Raw genomic sequence first — 26,199 nt, forward strand, 5'->3', positions numbered from 1 at the left:
AGACACTCACAGGCATGGCATGGGAGGAGACCCCCAGAAAGGAGGGGGCCGTGGGAGGCAGGCCTGGCAAGCGCCTCCTTCTGTTTCACACTTGTGGGGACTTTTTGGGAAAGCAAGCAAGCAAGGGACAGGGACCCTCTGCGCCTCCTCCCATGTCCCAGGAGAGTCTCTCAGGATGCCCACCCTTCCTGGGGCTTTGACATTGGGCAGAGTCTGCTTTGCAACCCAGCAGGTCCCAGGAAGTGGCCTCGGAGCCTCCCACTCTGTGTGCACCTACCTGTGCCCGGTGTCTCAGCCACCTGGGGCTGGCACGTCAGTGCCCAGGCCCGCGGGCTCCGGACCTGGGGATGTCAGAAGCTTCTCCCAGACCCACCCCAAGGCTTAGAGAGGAGAAGGAGGGAAGAGCCTGCCAGCCACCCTGTCGGGGTTACACACTTTCTTTCATTGGCAAAAGTTAGGGCCTTCAGGTGACCACCGCTCCCCACAGCCTTGCCTCATCTGCCTGCCCTGGGGATCCCCTGGGCAACTGCCCTTAATGTTGTCGGTAGCTGTGTGTCAGAGGCCCTGATCCTTGGGACAGAATGACCTAGACTGTCTTCGGGCCAGGTGATTTCCCTTGGCAGGTATATGGGAGAGGGTGGCCTGCAGAAGTGAGCCCTGCTCTGGCCTCATTAGTTTCGCTGTCCACATGGGCCTGGGCCGGCTGCCTGCCAAGACTCCTTCCTGGGCCCAGCTGCTTCTGACGTTTGGCCAAGCCCCTCTGCCTCTCTGAGCCTATGCTTCTGTATCTGTAAAATGGGGATTGAGGATCCTGCTTCTGCTCCCTGACTGCCAGGTATGCCCTTTTTGGTGAGGACACACTGGGGTCTGCTGAAGACCAAGGAAGACAGTGGGAGGGGCTCCTGGAGAACGTGCCACAGGCATGTACAAGAACCAGGGTCGGGGGCCCTGCCCTCTGGGAGCCATGGGCAGTGCTGAATCACTGGCCGCACCAACCCCAAGTCACACTGAGTCTGGAGTCACAGTAAAGCATCTCCAGGGGTGTGGAAGGAGGCTCCATCTGGGACTTCAGGAAGGATCCACATGGGGTGAGCTCAGACCTGGAGTAGGCGGGGCGCTACAGACGGACCAACAGGCTCAGAGCACTAGTGGGAGGGCGCGGGAGCACAAGAGGGCAGGTGCAGGAGGACAAAAGGGCCACGGGCAACAGGGAATGCAATGAGGCAGTGGGCAGGGCCAGATGTGGCAGTCATGCCTGGGAGCTCCAGCTTCATCCCGGGCACCAGGGAGCCACAGGGGGTTCTGGACAGGGAGTGGCGAGGTTAGACTCGGGTTTCAGACAAATCCACACAGAGGCAGAACGGGGAGTGGTTTGGGAGGCTGATGGGAGGCAGGAAAGTGCCATGCGGAGAGTTGTGCCTTCAAGCTAGACCTGAGGGTGAACCTGCACTTGGCCTTCTATCAGCTGTGTGACCTTGGGAAAGGGGACCCACATCCCCAGAGCCTCGGGGTCCGCACTTGTTGAAGGCTCCATGAGACAGCCTGTGGTGGACACACAGGGAGCACTCAGCAGCGGGGAGAGTGCGGTGCTGCTGATGGTGATGGTCTTTCCAAGGGAGAGTTGAGAAGGCCGGAATTACACATCAGCAGCAGGACAGAGAAACAGGAGTTTGAGGCCCATGGGGCTCAGTGCAGGAAGGAAATGGGCAGGGGGAGGCCCGGAGACCCCCAACAGGTTTTTGGAGGGGTTGGTGGTGGGACATCAGGAATCGAGGGAACAAGATTGGTTGGGGGGTGGGGCTGTGGGATGCCCAGAGAATGAGGCTGCTTGGGGGATGGGGTAGGAGGCGGTGGATAAAGGCCTGGGATGGAGACAAGGCAGGGAGCCCAGTGGCGCCAGCAGACAGCCCAGGCGCAGGGGAGACAGCGCAGGACCAGCTGCAGGGTCAGGCTGGATAAGCCTCAGTGCTGCGTGCACACGTGTCTCCAGAAAGTCACCAGCTGAATTAATGCCCAAACCATGAGCCAGGTAGATAACGTCACCTTTTTGAGTGAAGCGGTAGGGGAGGGGACAGTATTCTGGGCTGGGATTCTGAAAACCTGGATCCTGGTTCTTCTTCCAGCATTGCTACTAATTGGTAAGTGACCCTGGGCCAGCCACCCCAGCTTTCTGGGCCTCCGTTCCCTCTAGCACAGAAAGGCAGAGACACCTGCTCTATAGCCCCCTGGGTGTCAGGCTGCAGAGAGTGACAGATGTGGCCCCACATGCCTGCTGAGTTAATCAGTGCTTAGAGGCCTGGAAGACACAACAGCACACAAATGTCGACTTCTGGGCCTGCCCTGCTTGCTCCGGGTCTGAGCTCGCCCCATGTAGATCCTTCCTGAAGTCCCCCGAGGCATCCTGAGGGTTTCTGAAAACGCTCCTTTCAAATTGAGGCCCTGGCAGTGATTCTGCAGCCCCAGTCCCGGCCATGACACCTGCTACTCCAGGAATTCTGGGGCCAGACCTGGAAGGTGCTCGGAGGCTCAGGTGTCCCCATCCTAATGTAGGTGCTTTCTGTTCCCTCTGACTCTCACTTGGTAGAAATCTGGACTTAATAGTTGGGGAAGATTATTCACTTTCATTAGAATTTTTCAATTTATGAAAGTGCTCACCAGGGGATTCCTTTTCCCAGCAGACCCCAGGCACATTCCAAGTATGGATTGGCAGGTGTGTGAGGGCTGCTGCCCACTGCCTGCCCAGCCGGCAGAACAGGCGCTCAGGCTCCCAGGCTGTGCCTGTCGGAGGGCAGCAGACCCAGAATCCACAAGTGGATGCCAGGACCCGCTGGGCACAAGCTGCCCTCCTCCCTGCCCCATGTCTTGGCAAAGGACACCCCCTAATCTCTGAGGAGCTTCCGAGTGAGGTGTGTGCAGAGGCCTTCCAACAGCAAGGCCTGTTCCCAGGTGTGGGGAGGCCTGCAGGCCTCGGGGCTGGATCTTAGGAGTGGACTTCCAGAAGGACCTGGCACCCTGCATCTTCTGCTGCTCCAGGTTTCTGTGGGAGAAGACAGCTCAGAGACCCTGCGGCCCTCCCTGGAGGGAAGCTCGGTGGGGTCTGGTGAGTGGCGCCCTGGCAGCGGAGCTCAGCCAGTGGGGTGAAGACTTGGCCTCAGCATCCGTCCCTGTCGGCTACACCAGGGTTTGTTTTTGGGTCTCCTCAGCTTTGAGTGGGATGCCTGCTTGTATCTGTGGGACTGCACGTCTTGGCCTTACTCACGGAAGTGGCTGCCCCATGCTCAGGTTTTTGTCCTGGGCCTCTTTGTCTCTTTCCCCACTTTGTCCCATATGCCCAGGATGCTCGACTCAGCGTCCAGCACGGAGCTTCTCTTCCTGTGTAAGATGGTCCACCACCCGCATTCCGCAGGCCTTCTCCCGGGGCCCTCCCCTACCTCATCACACCAAGTCTCATCTTCTTTACCTCCTAGTATTTCCAGGATCCAGCCTCTCCAGCCCGGGGCACTCCTGCACCCTGAGTGAGCGGCCCTTATCTTTCACCTGAGTCACTGCAGCAGCCTCTGACGATGTCTCCCTGTTTCCAGCCTGTCCCCCTCCAGGCCACCTCCACACTGCAGCTCCCCACAGCCACCGGCCACACAAATCCTTCAAGGGCTGAGCAGAGGCAAGCAAGGCTCTCTGGAGGCCACCCCATTCCCTCAGCTCCTCCTCCACTCCCAGAGGGCCCCTTGCTCCCCAGCAAAGCCTCCTGCACACCACACATGTCCCCACTCCAAGTCCCTGTCCTCTCTGCCTGGATCTTCCCTCCCCTTCCTCCATCTGGCCAAGCAGTATTTACCCTTCACCACCAGGGAAAGTGTTATTTTGTCCTGGGCCTCTTTGCCTCCTTCCCCTCTTCCTCCCACACCCCCTGCCCTCGGCCCTCCTCCTTATGCTGGCAGAGCAACCTGCGCTCACTTCTTTACAGCATACTAGGAGTTGTAATTATTTATTTACATGTCTGCCTCTTGCACTAGACTGTGTTTTATTTATATTTTTATCTTCAACACTCAGCACAGGGCCTGGCATACACATAGCCGGTGTGAAGGATGGCAAAAATTCTTTGTAACTTCCCCCATGAAGAGGAAGAGATGATTTCCCTTTGAATCTTGGCTGGCTTTGTGATTTGCTTTGGACCACAGAATGTGGCGAAGTGACCCTCTGTGAACGTGAGCCATGGCCTCAAGAAGCTTTGCTTTCTTTCACTCACTCACTAGGGATCTCTGCCGCCACCACCATATGAACGAGCCTGGGCTAGCCTGCTGGAGCATGAGAGACTGTGTGGAGCAGAAATGAGCTGTCCCAGATGAACCATTTTGACCAGCCAGTCTCTGCCAACATCAGCCGGGCCTGACCTAGATCAGCTAAGTGTAGCCCAAATTGCCAAACTAGAATCACAGTCTAAATAAGTGGCTGTAGTTAAAACACTCAATTTTAAGTCACTCAATTTTAGAATTGTTTGGTAAACAGCAAGAGCTAACTGATACACAAGGCATGAATAGAAGATGGACTCAAGGGCTCAGGGAAGTTTCCCCGTGTTGGTTTCACCTTTGCTAGTTCAGTTTGAAGCTAATTCTTTTTTTTTTTTTTTTTAAAGTTGTGTAAAATGTACTCATTTTAAAGTGTCCAGTTCAGGCGTGTTAAGTGTATTCACACTGTTGTGAAGTCCTCTGGAATCCTTTTCATCTTCACGAACGGAAACTCCATACCAATTAAACAACAACTCCCCGCTTTCGCTCCAGCCAGCCCCAGCAACTACCATTCTACTTTCTGTCTCTATGAGTTTGACTATTTTAGACCCTCTTATAAGTGGAATTATGCAATATTTGTCCTTCTGTGAGTGGCTTTATTTCAACTAGCATAATGTCCTTAAGGTTCACCCACATGGCAGCATGCATCAGAATTTCCTTCCTTTTTAAGGCTGGCTAATATTCCACTGTATGCAGATACCACGTATTGTTTAACCATTCATCCTTTGATGGACACCTGGGTTGCTGCCACCATTTTGCTATTGTAAACAATGCTGCTATGAGCACTTATTAAACTGTGACTCTGGTTTGGCAGTTTGGGCTACGCTCAGCCGATTTAGGTCAGGCCTGGCTGATGTTGGCAGAGACTGGCTGGTCAAAATGGCTCATCTGGGACAGCTCATTTCTGCTCCATGCAGTCCCTCATGCTCCAATAGGCTAGCCCAGGCTCGTTCATATGGTGGTGGCGGCAGGGGTCCCTGGAGAGTGAGTGAAAGCAAGCAAAGCTTCTTGAGGCCATGGCTCACATTCAATTCTCACCCTTGAGTTATGGGCCAGATAGCCCCTCTAACAAGCCCTGTCTCAAACCCCATTCATTGTAAGTGATTGGTGTAAAAATGGCTCTGTGGATGCAGCAGCAAGTGGCATGAAGGAATGGGGACTTGAGGAGGCTGTGCCTGGGGCTGGATGCTTTGCCTAGAGGAGAGTGAGGCCACAAACAGAACCAAGGCTGGAGATGAAGTTGCAGCCAAATTTCTGCATATTTTCACCAAACGACACAAGTCGTTATTTGTCAGAGACTAATGGGCTCATTCTGGCTGGACTATAAGGGTTGTCTGAGAAGGTAATAAAGAGGAAGAGATGTCAAATATTAAAAAGCAAAATTTCAGTGGCTTTGCAGCAGAGAAGTCCATGACCTCAGAGCCTTGAGAAAGGTTGTGCAGCCAAATAATTTTTTTCAGAGCTCAAGTAAGAACCCAGCTAGGTGATAAATGCCCCCCATCCTACTGGTATGTATGACACATATTTGATAAAGGAGCTGAAAAAATTATAAACTCAGAGCAGTTGTGAAATATACTGAGAAAGCCCAGCGAAGACAATGTCATGCAGGCCCAGAGGGTAATTCATCCAGGAGCAGGGAGCCCGACACACGCTGACGCTGTGGGGACAAATGGGGGCATTATGCAAACAGAGCACGCTGCGGCTGCTCCATGCGCCTCCCCAGCAGAATGCTGCCCTCCCTCTGTGGTCTGATCAGATATGCATTTCTTCCCCTACTTCTTTTCCAAAGAAGAGCTGGCCTCAGAAGGAACCCTGAAGGCCAAGAGCAGGCTCCAGCTCCCAGGCGAAACGGAATGAAACCACCTGTGGGCGGCACCTGTGGATCGCTCGTCCAGCCTGAGTGGGAGGTGTGACACCTGAGCCCCCGCACAGGCAAACCCTCCTAGAAACCAGGGAAGACTCTGACTTCTTGCCTGGACTTAGAGTTTTAGTGAGGAGGAGCCCTTCTGGCTTTCCTGTTGTCCAAATGGGAATTTCTGCCATTTATCTAAAAGGGAGTCAAAGTCCTAGGCACAGTTACAACCTTTCTTACCAGCCTGCCCTTTCCAAACTGACTGACACTGGATGATAAGACCTATTTATTGAGCGGTGATATCTGGCCCCCAAAGGTTCTCTCTGTGCCTGCAGCCCCTGAGCCAGGGCTGCATGCCAGTGGGTGTGGGTGGGAATGAAGACTGCCTTCCAACTGGAACATGCTCATGCCCTCTAAGATGACAGAAAATTCACTTCCATTTTTCTCCTTAATATTTTTTGAAGTCATCATAAAACTAACAGAAACATTCCCTTCTCTTTCCCAGGGTTTGTGCCCCTGTCCCTTACGCCCAAGGACTGAACAAAGGTAGCTGCCAGCTTGGGCTTAGGTAGTGTGACTGGGAGAGCTAGATCTAGTCACAGGCTCACCACACTTCTCCTGTGACCTCCAGTGAGGGCTCTTTCTGCATCGGGTCCACCAGACCAAGGAGTGACTTGATCCCTTATTTCCAAACTCCTTGCCATGAGCTCCTGCAGGCTTCTATGACCTGACCTGAGCTGTGCTCACAGCTTCATATGCTATTCATGTTCCACAGATCCCCAGCTCTCTAAGTCACACCCAGTTCATCCTTTTCCTTTGCTTTAATGTTTCTCTTTCTGCCCCCCTTGGCCAAATCTTCCCCTATGCTTGCTTCCTATGGTCCTATCCATTCCTTAAGCCTCAGCTTATTATTTTTTTGTAGAGACAGGGTCTCGCCATGTTCCTCAGGTTGGTCTCAAACTCCTGACTTCAGGCGACTCTCCCACCTTAGCTTCTCAAAGCATTGGGATTACAGGTGTGAGCCTCCATGCCTGGCTGTAAGCCTCACTTTAAATTCCATTCTCCAAGAATTCTTGCAGAGGCCCCCAGTTGGCATTAACTTCACCCTCTCCTGCTGTTCCATGAGACTTGGTGCCTCCATTGCAGTAGAGACCCCTGGCTGCCTTATTACAGAGGAATGTCTGTCTGTCTGTCTATCTCCTTTCTAGTTTGTGATCTTCTGGAGGGCTTGTTTCTCTGGCCCCCTGAGCACATGGCACCATGTTTTGCACAACAGTTCCTTTCTGATTGGAATTCATTGTGGGTTACAGACACATGGAGATGTGTGCTAGGGGGTTAGATCACATTCCCCCAAATGTGATCCACTGGAGCTATTTAAAATCCCACAGTTGTGTGGAATCAGATGGACGGGATATAAAAGTCAAGCCCCTCTAACTTCAGGCAACATCAGTGCTGATGACGGCGATAACCCTGCAATTCATATGCAATCTACAGTTGCTAAAGCATTGGCACATTAATTATTTAGGCCTCCTTGGGGAGAGATTTAATTATTATCTTCAGCTCCAATGGCTTTGAAGAGCCTTAAATGGCCTTCCTGGGAAGAACTGACCACCCCAGCAGCCGCCGAGCACAGGTGTAGTCTTGAGCCCTTGAGGCCACTCGGCAGAACAGGGTTCTCACCAGGCTTTGGGTCCTGGCCATCCGGATCATAAGATCTACCCAAACAAAAGCCAGGAATGGATCATCTTCATGGACAGATCTTGCCTGTGGGCTCAGAGTAGGAGTCAAAGGGTACGGTCTCTTGTTTAGGAGGGAACAGAGGAGGGCAGGCCGCAGCGTGTCAGGACCCCATCCCCAGTTCAAGGAACCTGGCCAGAGGGCGGGCACTGCAGAGGTTGGAGTGGGTCCTGGGCTGAGCAGGGAAGGCCATGGACAAACTCTGTGGCTGCAGCTGGAGAAAGTGCCCTGGTTTGGTTGACACTAGCAGCACGCAGTACTTCCTGTCTCCAGGAAAAAGGCTACCACTTGGCTCCTTCCCCTGCTTGGAGGATGGAGGCTGAGGGGCGATGGGAATATTCTGAGCAGCAGAAGGAGAACATGTCATGAGGGGGTCAGGGCTGAGAGACCTTGGGAGAAGGCCAGGGCTTGGGAGACTTGGGTGAGAAATAGGGTCAAGGCCAGTGGTGTGAGGAGCTCTACAGTAGCTGGAGCTGGAGGTTGAGAGGATTTTGTGGGGTAATTAAACACCAAGGGGAGTCCAGGCAGGACCTGGAAGAGCTCTGTGAGGCCTGGAAGCCTGAAGGTGGGCTGTGGGAGGGCCAGGTGAGGGGACAAAGCAGATGGAAGCAGACAGAGGGCCAGGCATTTAGGGGCAGGGTGGCCCTACTATCCTTTTGTGAGGCAGTTGCTCCCACCAGGGGGTACAACTTGTTACCAGGGAGTGGGGTGTCCTGAGGTACATTGGTCCTCAGGGCCAAAAGAGGAAGACACTTGAGTCTGGGCCCAGAAATTGAGCTGAATCCAATATCTGGGGTGGGGGTGAGGCTGGTGGGTCTCACTCCTCTCCCTGTGCTCACAGCCCTCCATGTCTTCATGTGGAAGAACTGTGCTTTGTCTACAGTGTTATTTATTTAGAGGTGCTGCTTCTTTTCCATTGGAGGGTGGGCTCTTGGAAGATGAGGTGGTTCTTGGCTGGAGAGACTGAAGAAGCCAGGACAGATAGCTGGGGCCAGATGCAAGAGCCAAGTTCAGCACCTCGGAGAGCTCTGAGTGCCCGGGGTCAGGGCAGAATGCCAGGGGAGTGCTATAGAGGTGAGGGGTGCCCTGGAGCAGCTGACCATGTCCACCACCAAGTGAGGCTGGGGCACTGACGTCCTCCTTCAGAGGCAGACTCAGACCCTGAGTTCTGGGAGCCTCACATGGCGTGTGTCTGTTTGGCCCCTTTATTCATTAAATTGCTGTTTCCTGTGTGCTGGGCACTGGCAGCCACTTGGTGGTGGTGCTGGGGTCACATGGAAATCAGCATGTGTGCAGAGCTGGGGGAGCTCACCGTTTAACAGGAGACACACTCACAGAGCGTATGTGCCTTTCGTGCCCTGCGAGAGGAGCCTGCCCCAGGCGAGTGCTGGGTGGAGGTGGTGCTGAGGAGGGATGACTGGTTCTGCCTGACGGAGCTGAAGAGGCCATCCACAGCAAAGGTGGTGGTCAAGGGAAGACTCAAAAGGTGAGTGGGAGCGACCCAGTTGGCTGCAGAGGCGAGATGTGAACACACAGGCTGAGGTGTGAGAGGGCCTTGTTAGGGACTGAAGGCCACCGGTGTGGCTGGCATGTGCTGTGTGCATGCATGGCTGTGAGTGTGTGTGCATGCACGTGTTTCTACGTATGTGCTCGAGCATGTGGTGGCTACAAAGGTGTGGGTGTGAACATGTGTGTGCAAGCATGTGGGAGGGTATGTGCATGCACCCCTGTGTATGTGTCCATGTATGTGTATGTGTGTGTGAGCATGTGTGGATGTGTGCATGCACCCCTGTGTGTGTACCTGTGTAGGGGTGTGTGTGTGTGAGCATGTGTATGTGTGAGCATGTGGTATGGGTTTGTATGCACCCCTGTGTGGTGCCCATCTAGGGGTGTGCATGTGTGTGTGTACACATCCCTCTGTATGTGCCCATGTATGTGTGTGAGCATGTGGCATGAGTGTATGTGCCCTTATGTGCGCATATGTGTAGGTGAGCATGTGGTGTGGGGGGTGCGTATGCACCCCTGTGAATGTGCCCGTGCCCGTGTGTGTGTGTGTTTGTGTGTGTTGTGTGTGTGTCTGAGAGGCAGAGCATGTGGTGTGGGGTATGTATGCACCCCTGTGAATGTGCCTCTGTATGTGTGTGTGTGTTGTGTGTGTGTGTCTGAGAGGGACAGCATGTGGTATGAAGTGTGTATGTACCCCTGTGAATGTGCTTGTGTGTGTTGTGTCTGTGTGTCTGAGAGGGAGAGCATGTGGTGTGAGGTGTGTATGAACCCCTGTGAATGTGCCTGTGTGCGTTGTGTGTGTGTGTGTCTGAGAGGGAGAGCATGTGGTGTGAGGTGTGTATGAACCCCTGTGAATGTGCCCGTGCCCGTGTGTGTGTGTGTGTGTGTTGTGTGTGTGTGTCTGAGAGGGAGAGCATGTGGTATGGGGTGTGTATGCACCCCGGTGAATGTGCCCCAGTAGGGATGTGTGTGTGTGAGCATGTGGCATGAGTGTGTGTATGGGCCTTTATGTGGGCACGTGTATGCATCCCTGTGAAGGTGCCTGTGTGTGTGTGTGTGTGTGTGTGTGAGAGAGAGAGAGAGAAGGAGAGCATGTGGTGTGGGCATGTGCATGCACCCCTGTGTATGTGCCTCTGTGTGTGTGTGTGTGAGCATGGGTGTGTGTGATCTCATGAGCACAGTGCATGTGGTGTGTCTGTGCCTGTGTGTGGGAGACAGCATGTGGCATGGGTGTGTGTCTGAGCCCGTGTGTGTGTGTGTGTGTATGTGTGTGTGTGAGCACAAGGCCTGTGCATGTGAGAAGCAGAGGGGAAAACTGCTGATCAAGGCAGATCTGTATATGATGGTGAACCAAGCAAACCAACCCCTCATCTTTTTCCGACAGGAGGCTGGGGACCCCTGGTGGATTTCATGAGGGAGGCTGAGAGCATCAGGTTTCTCTGACACTGAGAAGATTACAGGAAAGCAGTTGCTAGTGGCCTGACCCTGCACGTATGGGTCCACCTCCCATGCTCCCCTGGCCTGGGTTTCTTTCTTACACCATCATGAGCTCCCTTTTTCTGGGCTGCCCCTGCCATTCCTGACCATTCTGATCCCTTCTCTGAATTTCCCAGGACATAGGCAAGAACCCAAAGCATATCGTCAGGTGCCCACAAGGCACAGGGCACTGTGCCGATGCCCAGAGCTGGGGTAGGGTGAGAGGTGCAGAGGAAGGGGGCAAGAGGTGAGCAAGACGGCTCCCATCCGGGGAGAGCATGCAGCTCAGTGTGGACACAGGAACCCACAGCAAGGAGCCAGACGAGGGAGCTGCAGGGTTGGTCAGCTGTGGTGCTAGAGGCCTTCTGAGGAAGGAGGGGTGGGTGGCCAGGGCCGGGGGCCAGAAGTGGGGCCAGGAAGCGCAGGGCTGTGGGGTGACTGCTGGTTGTCTCCGGTGGAGAACCAGACACATAGGAGGTGGGTGTGTCACTTTGAATTGACTAGCTCAGCACTTCAGTGCACATTTACAGGCCTCCTTCATGCTAGGCCTGGGCCATGAAGAGGAAGCCACTGTCTGTGCCAAGGAGCTCACAGTCTGGTGGGGAAGTAGCCACTGGAGCGGACAGAGGTGAGTTTGGCTGCTCAGCATTGGAACCCCTTCCTACTGGGGAGAATCCCAAGGTGGGGGGATCTGGGCCCCTGTCACTGTGGGAGCCAGGGGGAGGTAGCTCCTTGGTAGCTGGCATGGGGCCATGAGGCCTGGGCTCCACTGGGTGGGTGCTCTGGCCCTGCACTTTGAAGTTCTAGGAAGGGGTGCAAAGACAGTGGCGACCATGGTGGCTGCGGTGAACGTGAAAAGCTATGCTCCCCCAGGGCCCGGGCAGGCTCTGCCATAGTGGCATTTATTATAGGCCTGACATATCCATGTGTCTGTTCCAGTCAGGGCCTGGGATGCCAGCCACAGTACCCAGCTCTGACAGTGAAGCAGAAAGGTATTTATTGGAGGCTGGGGAACGAGGCTGGGAATTGGGGCAGGAATGGAGGCAGTGCAGCTGGACCCATCACAGAGACAGCTCCCCTGGGGTCCTACATAGGCGCAGTCTCCCCTGGGGGCCTGTTGCCCTCCATTCCAAGCCAGCAGGCCCTGGTTCCAGGAGTGGCTGGCTCTGCACCTACCATGAGACCATCTCCTACTCTCTTTCCATTCAGAGGCCCTGGCTGACTGGCCTCTACTGGGGTCCTGGGGAATTGGGTGAACAACTGCTGCTGGGTGTGGGGAGGGGCTGGCTTGAAGTGGCCGAGACAGCAGCCCAGGACTTCTGTATCCAAAGCTACGGACCCACAAGGGCGGTGTGCTTTGGAAATAGAAGAGCCACAGGGACCTGGACGAGGACACGGTATTCTTCCATACGGATGAGGAGCCCGACAGCCACAGACACAAACCCAGAGCCTAAATTCTCATGTGCTGTGTTCCACGAAACCTCGCTTCGTTATGTTCTTCCTGGAGACCTAGTCTTTCCAAGATCTGGGGCTTTGGGAAAGTCAGCGCCTGCGCCAGGTGACAGGCTCAGAGAAGGAGTGGAAAGAGATGCGGGGAAACTGGGGATGGGGACAGGCAGGAGAGAGCCACAGGGAGTGGGAAAAACACAGGTCTCCCCCTCCTGCTTCAGTAAAAGCCATTATTTCCCAAGAATTCTGAGAGCCACAGTCCTAGCAAATAAATCAATAGTTTTAAAGGATTTGCAAGAATTAGTGAACCAGAGCCAGGAGTACAATCAGTTTAGTTACCCAGGTAAAGAGGGAAATGAAATGGAAACCCCAGATGCCAGGAGCTAATGACAGCTCAGAACACAGCGAATCCCATCCAGGGAGGAGTCACAGCTGGGAGGATGTGGGGTTGGGCGGGGGGCGGAGAGAGAGAGAAAGGGAGAGGAAGAGAGAGTGTGTGTGTGTGTGAGTGTGTCTGCGCGCAGAGACCCCTCTCTGCCCACCCTGTGCCCTTCATGGTCTTCCAGGAGCATCTGCCCCTGGTTCTCTGACTGTGCCCACCCCTCCTGCCCATCCTGGCCCAGGTCAGTTTAGGGCAATACGCCTGCCTCCTGCCATTTCAGGGCAGGTAAAAGCCCAAGACTCTTTTCTAGTTTCTCATATATCTAACGACCTTTTAAGATTATACAAGTAACCTCCACATCGTTATAGTATTAGGAAATCGTAATAGGCATGAAAGAAGTAAGTGGAGCTGTGCCCTCCAGGTGATGAGCCCCTGGCACAGAGTCAGGGGGTCAGGTCTGTCTTAGAAGGCCCTGGGGGTTGGGGGAGGCCATGTGACGATGGGGAGCCAGCCCCTTCTCCTGCCAGGGGTGCCCCCGTGTAGCAGGCATGGTGCCCAGCACACGCCCCTGCCCATCACACCAGTTGGCGAGTCCACGTCCACCCTCTGTTCCTCTTTCCAGGCCAGGAGAGGGCCAGGCACTGGGGCTTGCAGGCTCTTCCCTGGTAGGCGCTGCCCGGGGAAGAACGCTGGATTTCTGCAAACGCCTAAAGCACTTCAGTGCAATTGCTGCCAGGGCCTGGTCTCATGAGGTCTCAGAAAGGGCCAACAGGTGGGCTATACGAACACCCCTTCTCCCATCCCCCAGGCTGTGCCTGGTCCCCCCTAATTCCTCCTCCTGGGTGTGTGATTTGTGCCTGCTGAACCCAGTCTTCCAGGCAGCCTGGGCGCTCAGGTAGGTGGAGCCGCTGCCTTTCCCTCCCCTGATATTCTCAGAGCCCTGGGCGGCCTCTGGCACACTGGGCTCCACGTGATGGTGGACATGACGGAGACCCCAGATGTAGGCAAGAGAAGCCCGACTGGGCACACGGCCTGTGCTCCGGGGCCTTCTGGCTCAATTCTCCCAGCGTGGGACCTTTCACATGTCCCTACCATTTCTGCTGAGCTTCTGGCTTTCCTGACACCCCTCTCTGCCTGGGTCCCTCCCCACACGTATTTAACTTGTCAGTCTGTTTTTCTTGGGAGGCAGAACCTATCAGATTCTATGATAAAACCACAGCCCTGTGTTTACAAACATTGGATGCAGTTACCCAAGAGCTGCTGTCCTGCACGAGCGGGGCCAGGCCTGTGTACTCGGCTACAGCCCTGGGTTCTGGGGGCCTCAGCTCCAAATGAGCCAGGCGTCAGCCACTGTGCTCAGAGGCTGACCGGGGGTGGCAGCGCAGCCACATGGTGGGGGACCATCCTCTACATGAACACAAATGCCAGGAAAGACCAGTCTCCCCCACAGGCTGTGTCCAGCACGGGCCACGGGCGCTGCTCACGGGGCACCCAGCACTCAGGGAGCCCCCGCTGTTCGCTGGGCCCTGTGCGGGAGGCAGACTGGCTTTCTGCCCTCGCGGAGCCTTCTCTGCACGTACAGTTATCTACTCAGCGGGGCGGGCCTGTGTGGAAGAGCGATGGAGGCTGTGTGGGGGCCTGGAAAAGCAGGCTGGCGCTAGGCTACTCCCTCTGCTGGGAAATTCTTCTTCCTCGTTCAGAGAATATCTACCCATTCGGTAAGATCAGCTGCCGCCCTGTGGTCCCACCACACTTGGCTCAGCACTGTGCTGGGTCTGCTGCTTCTCTCTGGACTGGGGGTGGCTCAAGGACAGGGACCCCCAGCACTAAGCATCCAGCAGGGGCAGAGAGGTGTCCAATGGCCGAGTGAATGGCCCTGGCCGAAAGGGAAGAGAGGCCTTCCTGGCCTGGGGCACTGAGGTGCTGCGGCCTGGCCTCGTGAGGTCCTCACCAGCTGGGTCTGCTGGGTCTGCACAGGACTAGGTCCTCCTAGACTCCACAGCCCCCGGCCCAGGCCCAGGGATGAGGAAGGCGCTGCTCAGCCTGACACAGGAGCCGTCCCTGCCCACCATGGGCCATGGCCTTCTTGCCCAGCTCAGCCTCGGTGGTGAATAATGATGCCCCTGCTATGCCGCTTCTGGGCTCTCTAGGGTCCCACACTCTGCTGCAGAAGCCCAGGCTGGCTCCCTGTTGGGGTGGGCACTACCTCTGGAGGGTGGAGGGTGGAGGGTGGAGGGTGGAGGTGAAGGGAAGGGACTGAGACCGAGGGTGGCCCTGTGGGGACTTGCTGGAGTGGCGGTGGGGACCACGCACATCTGAGGGTCTGGGTGAGTAGGGGCTGCAGATGGGCCTGGGGCAGGCCGGGAGAAGGCTTTCCCCAGCCTGGCTGGCTAGGGATCGGGAGGGTCTGTAAAGCAAGCTCTGGGGCTCCCTGAGGTTCCAGGAAGAACCCTGCCCGTCCCAGTAAAGATGGATCCAGGATAGGAATGGGCTTGTCCACCTCAGCTGCCACCAGAAGCTGCTCCCTCAGCTCCGATCTGTTCCCCTCTGCCCCGCTGGGGCTTCTGAAACCACTTCCCTCATTCCGGGACGTCTGCAGGCCAAGGTATGCTGTTCACTGTCTCCCGTTAGCAAGGTCTGCAGTGTTGCTCTGAGCAGCATCCTCCAATGTGGTGCCCCTGCTCCACAGGGGCCGACAGGTAGGTGCCGGGGCGGGGGCGCTCATGGACTTGATCAACACCGTGAAAGGCTCACTCTCAGGAAAGCTCTCAAAAGCAGAGCCTGCAGCTGATTGGTCTCTGCACCCCAGTGCCTGGTATAGCTTCTGGCCTCAAGCAGGTTTCAGGTAAGGTTTGAATGAGCGATGGAGGGAAACAGGTGCTGGCTTGCAGAAGGTGCTGTGGGATAGAAGGCGCTGAGCTGGGTCTTGAATGGACAGTGTGAGCCATCGGCCATGGAGGAAGGGCCGTCCACAAGCAGAGACTTGAGGTAGGGAAGCACAGAGTGACCAGGGACGCTACAGCTGGGGCAGTTGGTTGGGGGACGATGGAAGGAAGACGTCAAGCAGGGAGGAGGAGAAAAAAGTAACACGGAGAGGGGCAGGACCCTGGCAGCAACTGCACTGCAGTGCTTTAGGCATTTCTGGAAATCCAACGTTCTTCTTCCCCAGGCAGCACCTACCAGGGAAAGCAGAAGTCTGTAAGCCCCAGTGCCTGGCCCTCTCCTGGCCTGGAAAGAGGAATAGAGGGAGGCCGGCAGGGCTGAGTGGTGTCACGATCACAAACACACATTTCCCAGGTATCTGGGCAGTGACGGGATTGTCAGCCTGGAAGTCACCTCGAAGGAGAAATGACCACGTGCCTCGGACAGAACAGACCCCAGGCCCTGGGGTGGAGCACGATCACCCATGAGCTCAGGGTCCCTGGGGTGGAGTCCAGGGCCACTGGGTGGCAAGGCCAGGAGGAGCAGCTGGGTCTGCACAGGGTGACACCGTGCAGTGGTGGTGACGCTGAGCAGGGCCTGGTGAGCACTTGCTGGCTGATGGCTGCGTGCTGGCACGACACTGGCACGTCACTGGCATGTCACACTCCTCATAGCTTTTGAGTTTTGAGAGACGTGTGGTGAGGTGACCTGCCCAGTGGAGGGAGGCTGATCTGATCTGACACCTGACATAGGCCTGTCCTGTCTCGATTTGGTTCCCAGCTTGTGTATTGGGCTCACCTGGAGGCTTTAAAAACATACTGAGGCTTAGGCTTCACGCCCCAAGTTTCTGATTCAAGAGTATGTTTTTGTCTCTTTGTTCTCCCTCCCAAAGTGTCCATATCTGCGCTCAGAGCTCAAAGAAATTTACTGAAAAAAATAAAATTAAGGAACAACAGCTCAAAAAGCCAGCAATTTATGCAAACGAATGCAAATAAACACACACTTCCATACATATGTTTATGCAAATATTCTTGTGGTCCTTGCAAATCGCTCACCCGCCTGCAAGCAGCCACCTACAGATTCTTGGTGAGAACCCCGGGCACAGTGCCCGGGTTAATGACAGGTGGCATTACAACCTCCCTGAACAGATATCTCTATTAGCAAACTCACCCCAGAGTCCCCGGGGAACCTCACTGGGCCCAGCTCTGCCCACCACAGCCCCCTCCCCTACTCAGGACTCAGGGCTCCCTCAAGGCCACTGGCCAGGGGGGCATTGGGAGCAACTGCCCAGTAAGCACTCCAAGCGCTGGGCCGGGGTTGGGGGGCTGGCAACGTCCAGATGCCTGAGAGCTGCTGGGAGGACAGCTGTGACCACCAAGGGCTGGGCTGCCTTTACCCCTGTGCCAATCTGGGTGGGCCAGCCTGTGGCTGAGCACTTGATCTTGGGTGCCCACACGTGCTGTCTGCCTGACCACACCCTCTGGCTCACTTTCCTAAAGCAGGAGGCACTGAGCTTCAAAAGGAAACTTGCTCAGTCACGATAAGAGGTGAGTACCCCATGCCCATTTCCTCAGTGGATGCTCCCTGCATATCCAGCTCTAACTTGCAAACCTTTCTGTTGGGCTTTGTGGAACAGTCATGGCCTCCATAACCCTTGCTTTGTTGCTTCCAGGATAAGCAACTTCTGCAACCTGCTGGCTTTTGGCCATGTCCCCTGAGAAAGACTGAGAGGAACTGCTCCCTCCCCACAGGCTCACCGCACACTGGGGTGTCCTTCCCAAGCCTACGCTGGACACACTTCCCCAGCTGCTGCCTGGAGGGGAGGGAGCTTGGCAAGGGGTTGGGATGTGGCTCTGAAGATCCACCTGACACCCGTGCCCTGGTTTAGGGGATCCTAGCTCAGCCTGTCTTAGGCAGCCTTGGAAAAGACACATGCAACTTGCTATTTCTCCAGGTGCTGCATCTGGGATGTGGATGCCATAATCATTTGGGAGGCTCTGGGGAGCTGGAATGTGAGCCCCGTGGGGGCAGGGAGTTTGGTTTGTTGCGCAGGGTAGGTGCTCAGTACATTTTTGTTGACTGATGCATAGAATCAGTGTCTCCTCCACACACCTATGCCTCAGCATTCTCTCCAGTTGTCCTTGTGACTTCATGCACAACTTTGGGTGAGGTGTGGGCCTCTCCCCATCATGGTACTCGCCTCCAAGGGGGCAAGATAGACAGTGTCTCCCATGGACCCAGTATACAACTCGTATTTGGAGAAGCTTCTTGATATGCTTTGGATATCTGTGTCCTCCAAATCTCATGCTGAAATGTGTCGGAGGTGGGGCCTGGTGGGAGATGCTTTGGATATCTGTGTCCTCCAAATCTCATGCTGAAATGTGTCGGAGGTGGGGCCTGGTGGGAGGTGTCTGGGTCATGGGTGCGGAACCCTGGTGAGTAGCTTGGTGCAGCTCTCACAGTCATGAGAGGCCTCTCCCCCTATTAGTCCATGCTAGGCCTGGTTGTTTAAACAAGTGTGGCGCCCCTTCCCTCTCTCTTCCGTCCACCCCCACCCTGCGATGCCTTCTCCCCTCTGCTCTCCACTGCAAGTGGAAGCTCCCTGAGGCCTCCAAAGAAGCAGATGCTGGTGCCAAGCTTCCTGTACAGCCTGCAGAACCATGAGCCAAATCAATCTCTTTTCTTTATGAATTATCCATACTTAGGTCTTCCTTTATAGCAATGCAAAGCGAACCAAGAAAGTTCCCTAGTTAAAAAGGTAAATTAATTTACCCATGGGTCTCACTTTTGGCAGGGGTACTGTCGGTAGGGAGATGGTAGAGGGGTGTCCACCCCTTCAGGCCATCATGGAAAGTGACTAGAGTCCCATTGCACCCCGGAAGTCAGTTCAGGTATGATTCTGTCTCATCGAAGGCCTGTGACAGCAACCTTTCAAGCACAGAAATCTCCGGGCCCCCGTTGCTCACCCATCCCTCCAAGCCCTGGGCCCCTGGTGGCCACCTGGCCTTTCGAGCCCTAACACACGGTGGATTCCAGTCTAGTGGAGAGAAATCCGCCATGTGGCATCAGGAGACAGAGCCTGGCATCACTGTCCTCACTCCCAATTCTTGTTGGCCCAACTTTTCAGGAAGAAAAAGAGCACTCACATTCAAAACGTTCTCTGTCTGTGTACCAGCGGGCTCTAGCTCAGCCGCCAGCTGCCCCAGAGTCAGCACCCAGGCACGTGAAAGAGGCCCAGACCATGGGGGGCACGATCTCTGTGCACTTTTAAAGGGCAATTTTATTCTTTAATTATCTCAGGCTGGCCCTCCACCTCCTCAGCTGTTCTGGACTATCTGGGAGATTCCCTGTGGCTCCCGTCACTCTGTGGTTGTGGGAAAAGGGACAAAGGAGATAAATGTATCTCTTTTGGAGGGGAAGGGGAGTGATTGGCTCCGGAGCCTCCTGGCTGGTTGGTGGTGGGCTCTGCCAATGAGTCTGGGGTCTGTCCCATGGCAGGCTGCTGTCTTGAGGGACCAGCCCTCACCCACGTGTTAGCCCTGGGCCAGGCCAGTGCTGGGCACAGTGAGTGCTGCCCTCCCCTTTGTGGAAAACTGGCTGGAAGGGGAGAGGTGCAGGGAGGGCCCACTGGATAGATTTTTATGGTCTATCAGACTCATCAGACTGATGGCAAACGAACCTAGGACTGTTAGGAAACATCTATCCCTGTCGCCTGACCCTGGGTAAAAATGTTCTGTGGGGTGATCTTGCTCAGGACCCAGGGACCCAAGGTGAGTCACCCAGGGTCTAGGGTTGACAGCCCAGGCCAGTCCAAAGCCCAGAACCCAGAGACAGGAACAAACTCAGAATTTTTATATCTACAGCTCAGAGCTTAAAATTTAGAACCCAATGCCCCAGCCAGAGCCCAGAGTTTGACGTAGTTCAACCAGAGGCTAAAGTTGACTGAAAATCCTGGCACCAAAATACCTGGACAGAGTCCCAAGAACCCTTCCAGCCCCAGTGTGCTGGGAAGTTCCCTCTGCTGCCTTGCGCCCTCTGATTGGCACCTGACACTGTGCAGCGAATTAATTATGGTCAGAGCTTTTCAACATGCAATAAAAAGCCTTTTAAAATGTTCCGATGGGAGGTGATTAACTCTATTAAGTGGCGTTATGGATCTTCCTATCTGTTGCTTTCATAAACGTAGTTGTAGGCGCAATGTTTTATTATGGGCATAAAAATGTCTCGCATTACAACGCATAAGCGCATATTGATGTTATATTTCTTTACTGTGCTACGCGCCCCGGTCCCCAACCACTCGGAAAAGAAACTACACATCTTAATAATTTATGTTCCAAGTTTTAACCAGGATTATCAGTGGCAGCTTTTGAGCTTTCTCTTTTGGCAACACAATAGATCATAGTAAAAATGCACCGACAAGCGATGTGTCCGTTTGATTTTTTCCACCTGAATCAGCAGCCCAAACTCCAGACACAGCAGTTTGGGGCAACCGGCACACTGAAGAATTTAAGTCTAAGCATTTAATCTGTTCTTTCCATAAATTTCTGCTGCTTGTGCTTTATAATGATTCTACCAGAGGAAGTTTATTTATATCGCAGATTTTCAGCATCAGCACATTGAGAACAGAACGGCAATCGCTCAGTCAATAGCTTACAGCCATGTATAATATCACTCCGGAAATCAAAAGCCCATTTGGAGAAAAGAAGGCTCAGATTAAAGTCACTTTAAGACATCAATAACTTGGAACTGGCTGAAGAGAAGTTATAAATATCCAGGGTGCACATATGCAAATAGGCACTCACAGACACGCCACCTCGGCGCGCCTGGGAACCTCCCGGTGGGCCCCTCACCAGCGCACATGACGGCGGGGCCGCGGGGCGGGGCGGGGCGGGGCGGGGTGGCTGGAGTGGACTGGTCACCACCTCTTTCACCTGCCCGGCACAGGGAATCCCGCCCCTGTGGGACCTGAGGGGTCTAGGGCTAGGGTGCAAGGCAGGGGAAGAGGGGACCCCTTCCTGGAAACCCCAGTAAACTCAAGGTAACAACCACTCTTCTGGGTTGCTTGCTATTGGGCCAAAGGGGCACTTTAATGACACCTGCCTTGTGCCTGCAACCATCCATTTCACTCTGTAGCATTCCTCCTTAGCTGGGGGGTTTGGGGGCTGGGAGTGGCGGGGAGCAGGCCGGGGTTGGGGAAGCCCAGCATTCTGAAACACCTCCTCCCACCTGCCACCCTCTCGGAGACCGCTGATGAGATCCACTCTTGGAATCCTCAGGGCAGCTCTATGACAGATTGCCCCCATTGTACAGGCGAGGAAAATGAGGCTCGGAGAGAGTCACTGGTCCCAGGCCACACAGCTGAGTGGCAGAGCCGAGATTTGAATCAGGCTCTGCTTAACTCAAAGCCCTGCATTTATGGCTTTAAACCCACTGCTGTGTTTCATTGCTTCCTGCTTACCCTTCCCCGGGCAGTCAGGCTCAGGGCCCAGGAAGATTTAGGGGTCCCTTGGGAAGGTGACACCCAAGTCCAATGAGCACCACAGTCTGTAGGTGGTCCAGGCTGGAAAAAGGTGGCTTGGGAGGCAAGCTGGGTGGGATCCTTGGGAGGGGCAGAGGCTGGGTGGAGGATCTGGAAGAGGGGGCAGGGTGGGGCTCTGTCCTCGGGTGGTAAGGGGTCCTCTTGCCTCTGGGAAGGGAGGGAAGGCTGGAAGCACCCACCAGGAGGTGCTGGGATCTCAGGAGGGGCTGGCAAACTCAACCGCTGGAGATTAGAAACTGTAGTCCTAGAAACTGTCAAGGCCTCCCATGGCCAAGGGCTTATCTTGGCCAAAGCCTGTACCATCTATTGATGGATCGATCCGCAAACAACAAACGCCTCCAGGAGAAAGAAGAACACTTGATTACTGCTTAGAGCACGATGTGGCCCTGTACAGAGCGAAGATCCATCAAAAAGCGAATTTCCTATGGTCAGTGGGCGATAGTAAGACAGTAAGTTTAAACCCTACAAAAATATCTGGATGAGAGAATGTGAGATTGCAGAAAATCTGAATTGTTTGTGTTAAGACAATCAAAGCTGATGACCGAAAGATACATTTTTTCAGGATGACTTTTGCTGAAAGACCCCCTAAGAGCCTAGAGAGCCCCCTCTGCACCCTTGCTGAAGCTGCCCCATCCTCTTGGCTTCAAGCCCCCCAGCTCTGGGACCTACAGAGCACGCGGAGCTTGTGCTTCAGTACTGTGGGCAGCACTAATCCTTTTGGCTGGAGCCATTCACTCACTCCTACACTCAACAAGTGTTTACTGATCGTCTACTACATGCCAAGCACTGGATACAGCAACTCGCTGTCCCCTTGGAGCATGGGTTCTAGAGGATACCTGACGACCTGCCCAAGGTCTCCTCCTTCACAAGGGCAGGTAGAGTTCAGCTGGCTCAGGAGTGCAGGGCAGCCATGCAGAAAGGTGTTGTTGAGCTTGCATTTGGGGGCAGCTGGTTCCAGAGCTCCCAGCAAATAGCTTTTCAGGGCCTCAAGCCTCAGTGACTCATCATCTCTCTTCCCTTCTTCCCAGCAGGCCTAGGGGTTTCATGGGTTTGGCGATCCTTCCCAGGAAAAGCCCCAGTGGGGGCACCTCTACTCCGCCACAAGTAAGGCCATGTCCTTCCAGATAACTGACCTAGTCCCAGGAGCAGGATTACACACTCATGTTCCTCTGCCACTGCCCATGCAGGAGGGGTTCAGGCCCAGCCCCATGTGCGGCTCACCAGCGCAGCGGTGTGGCCCTGTGATGAACGCAGGGGAGGCCATGCCATGTGTGCAGGTGCAGGGATACAGCTGATGCCTTGTCAGGAGTATGGGACCGTCTGAGGTTGGGCTTCTCTCCTTTTAAAACTTTTTTTATATTTATTTTTTAGAGACAGGTTCTTGTTCTGTCACCTATACTGGAGTGCAGTGGTGTGATCATAGCTCACTGTCACCTCAAACTCCTGGGCTCGAGCAATACTTCCACTTCAGCTTCCCAAGTAGCTGGGACTACAAGTGCGTGCCACCATACCCAGCCAAATGGTTAAAGTTTTTGTAGACATGTGGTCTCACTCTGTTGCCCAGACTGGTCTCAAACTCCTGGCCTCAAGTGATCCTCCTGCCTTAGCCTCCCAAAGTACTGGGATGACAGGTATGAGCCACCATGCCTGGCGTCTCCCCCACCCTTTTTTTTTTGTTTTCTGAGACAGAGTTTCACTCTTCTTGCCCAAGCTGGAGCCCAGTGGTGCAACCTTGGCTCACTGCAACCTCCACCTCCCGAGTTCAAGTGATTCTCCTACCCCAGCCTCCCGAGGAGCTGAGATTACAGGCACCTGCCACCAAGCCTGGCTAATTTTTTTCATATTTTTAGTAGAGATGGGGTTTTACCACGTTGGTCAGGCTGATCCTGAACTCCTGACCTCAGGTGATCTACCCACCTCAGCCTCCCAAAGTGCTGGGATTACAGACATGAGCCACTGTGCCTGGCGGCTTCTCTCCTTACTGACCTGGGAAGAGGCTGGGGAGCCCCTAGCTTTCATGTGGGCCCCAACTGCCACCTGCCACAGGGGAGGGGCTGGACTCCCAGAAGGCTGGGGCCTGATGGGTTGGGGGCCTGATGAGTTGGGGGTTGTGGGGACAGTTACCACCCCTCGTCCCCTTTTGGCTGTGAGAACCAGCTCTTGTTGGGATGGAGTGTTCCCCTTCCTGGAATTCTCCTACCTCCCCAGGCCTTTCTGGTGCGGCTCGAACACCTGTTTTCAGCAGCTCCTCATGTGGGAGCTCTGGTTTCCGTTTGGCGGCTGCAGGGGATCCAGGGGTGGTGGCTGGGAACCCTGATGAGTCCACACCTGACTTTCCCAGAGAGGACAAGCTGCCTTGGCTCGGGTGAGAGCACCTATGTAAGTCAGAGGACACGGGCTGAGGGGGAGGGGGCTGGGGTGACCTGAGCCACCTTGGGTAAAACCGGATGTGACATCAGCACAGTCTTTCAGTTGGCAAGGCTGGTGGTGACCTGCCTGGTCTCTGGCCCAGGCCCTGCCACCAAGGCCCCCCAAGACAGGTCACAGAGAAGAGACCTATCTGCCCTAGGCTGGCACTTGGGCCTGGGGGCTTCTGCATGGTGTGGGGGTCTGGGAAAGTTTTTTGGAGGAGGAACAGACTAAAGGCAGGTCTAATAGGGGCAGTATGGGGGACAGTGCACGTGGTGCTGTGCTGCGGTGCACAGGTGGCCTGAGCAACAGCTGAGGGGCTTAGTGAGAAAGGAGGACCCCTGAAGGGCTCCGAGCAGGGGAGGGCCTGGCCAGGTGGCATGTTAGGAAGATGGCTCAGACCACAGAGGTTGGAGGAAGTGAGGAGTCAGCATTCTACCCAGGTAGCCCTCAGCGGTGGGAGGGAGAACCGTGGCACAGAGGCTGGCCAGGCCAGGATGAGGGCCTAGCTGCAGGAGGCTGGCCAAGTGGGTTGCGTCTGCAAGGCCGTGGGGAGGAAGCCTGGTGGGCTGGATGATCTCGTGGAGGCTCAGGGCTCTCCAGCACTGGGCACAGTTGGGTGCGGGTGAGGGCACCTCCTCTGAACTGGGACCAGCTGCTCATTTTCCAAATGGGGAAACAGACTCAGTGGTGGGGGAAGTGAGAGCTGAACTGGCCTGAAGCCAGACTCTCTGTGTGCTCACGCAGGACACGAACCTGCCAGGCACCCACACGGCCAGACCCAGGACTCGGTGCTGAGGATGGAACGGTGAATATGGGGCTGACGACCAGGCTCTGGGGCTGAGGACCTTGCTGTCACTCCGCTGCCTGGTGTCCACCTGCTGACCCAGTGGGTAAACATGGGAAAGTTACTTCACGTTTCTGAACCGAGGTTTCCTCCACTGTAAATGGAGGTCAGGAACGTACCCACTTCTGAGCTGTGAGAATTAAATGGGTCAACACATGGAACATGCTAGAAGAGTGTCTGGAAGGTAATCAGCCCAGTAAGTCCCCCAGCGCCACTGCTTACAGGTCGCTCAAGTTGCACACTGCACATCTCGGGGGGGTGCCATTCAGCTCAGGCACATCCTAGGTTTCCTTCGTTACGATGACAATTTTCTGGTAGGTGGCAGGCAAGGGTCCTAGAAAAGGGTACCTTTTTACATTTCATACGAAGTTGCTAAATCGGCCAGTGGCGGGGGTGTTCTAAAGTCACTCACAGTTGAGTGGGGGAGACAGACATGAAAATAGACCATCAAGATGCTGGCTGGCAGGGAGGGTGAGTGACAGCTGCGCCGTGCTGGGGTGAGCTGAGGAGAGGCTGACTCTTCCACGCTGAGGCTGGGGCCTCAGAATTCTGACCAGAAAACTGGGATGTCAAAGACACCCTGGGCCTCACGGGTCTCCCCTGATGAGACCTGGCTCCCAGGCCCAGCAGTTTGAGCGGGACAAGGCAGCGAGGCCGTGGCTCCAGCTCCCAGAGCCCGAAGTCTCCTTTCCTCTGCGTCAGCATGTCCCTGTGAGTCCCTCTGCCTCTGCACTCAATCCCCTTGTAGGAAAGGCGGGTGGACACAAACTCGACAACCGGAAGGAGTCTTGGCAGCGGTGGCCCCTGGCTGGCTCATTATTCACCTCCACGACGGACAACAGGTGGCCGCTCACGGCCGGCCACCTCCCCTGCGCCACCAGGCTGCTTTGGCCCATGAGAACGGAGCCCCGTGCCTCTGCACAGAGGAGCCACGGCCAGTGTCAGAGGATGTGGGGTCTGTGCTAAGCTCCTGGGGGGGCACTTCTGTAAGCCCTGTGGGGAGCCCGAAGGAGGCTGCTTGCCCGCTAATCTGCTGCCCCCCTCTCATCAGCAATTGGTGAGGCCAGACCTTGTCACCGCCAGAGCAGTGGGTGGCATCTTCCCCACCCTAGTGTCCAGGGCTCAGGGGCTTTCCTCGCCAGCCTGTGATGCTCAGGCAGGGGTTGGGCTCTGGTGGCGCAGGCTGGGAGCTCTGGAAGATGGAGATGGAGACCCTCGTCTCCCGGGAAGGGAGCGAGCAGGGTGGGGGAGGACGAAGGGGAGGAGGGTAGAGGAAGGATGGGAAGAGGAGGAGGAGCAGGCAGGAGGGGGAGAAGGGAAGAGGGCCAAGTGTGGAGACAGGACAGAGAAAAGGAGCTTGCAGCCCCCAGTTCCGGGTACCATGGAGCTTGAAGGGTGGAGGCGCACAGCCAGCTGGCTCCACAAACGTCCCTGTGGCTCCCCAAGGCCCATTGGCCTCAGAGGCCCAGACCATCCCTAAGGGCTTCTAGCAGGCCGCTGAGAGGCCAGGCAAAAGCCTTCACCTTCAGCCTTCCTGCTCCTGCTCCTGCCAGAGCCTCAGGAGCCTGGAAGGTTCAGCAAAGACACCCGGTGACAAAACAGCCTTCTCAGGTGAGGCCGGTCCCCACTCCCGAGGCACAGCTCTCAGAGCTCTGGGGGAGCACCAAGCCCAGGGGGTGAGGAGATGCGAATCAGGACTGTCTCAGGGAGCCCCAACCTCTCTCCCAGAGACGGCCAGAGAATTCTTCCTGCTCTGCCGGGCTCCTTCAACGCTATCAGCACATGGGTAATCTT

The 26,199-nt window shown here is 55.3% G+C and overlaps 1 protein-coding gene across 1 annotated transcript in view; it reads right to left on the reverse strand.

The window, feature by feature from the left end:
- KLHL29 (kelch like family member 29) overlaps positions 1-26,199 on the reverse strand; it is a 318,875-nt gene that overhangs the window by 23,804 nt on the left and 268,872 nt on the right. The window lies entirely within an intron of this gene.

This window comes from Sapajus apella, unplaced genomic scaffold (assembly GCF_009761245.1).
Source record: "Sapajus apella isolate SASKATOON/1434 unplaced genomic scaffold, GSC_monkey_1.0 scaffold31, whole genome shotgun sequence".
NCBI lineage: Eukaryota > Metazoa > Chordata > Mammalia > Primates > Cebidae > Sapajus > Sapajus apella.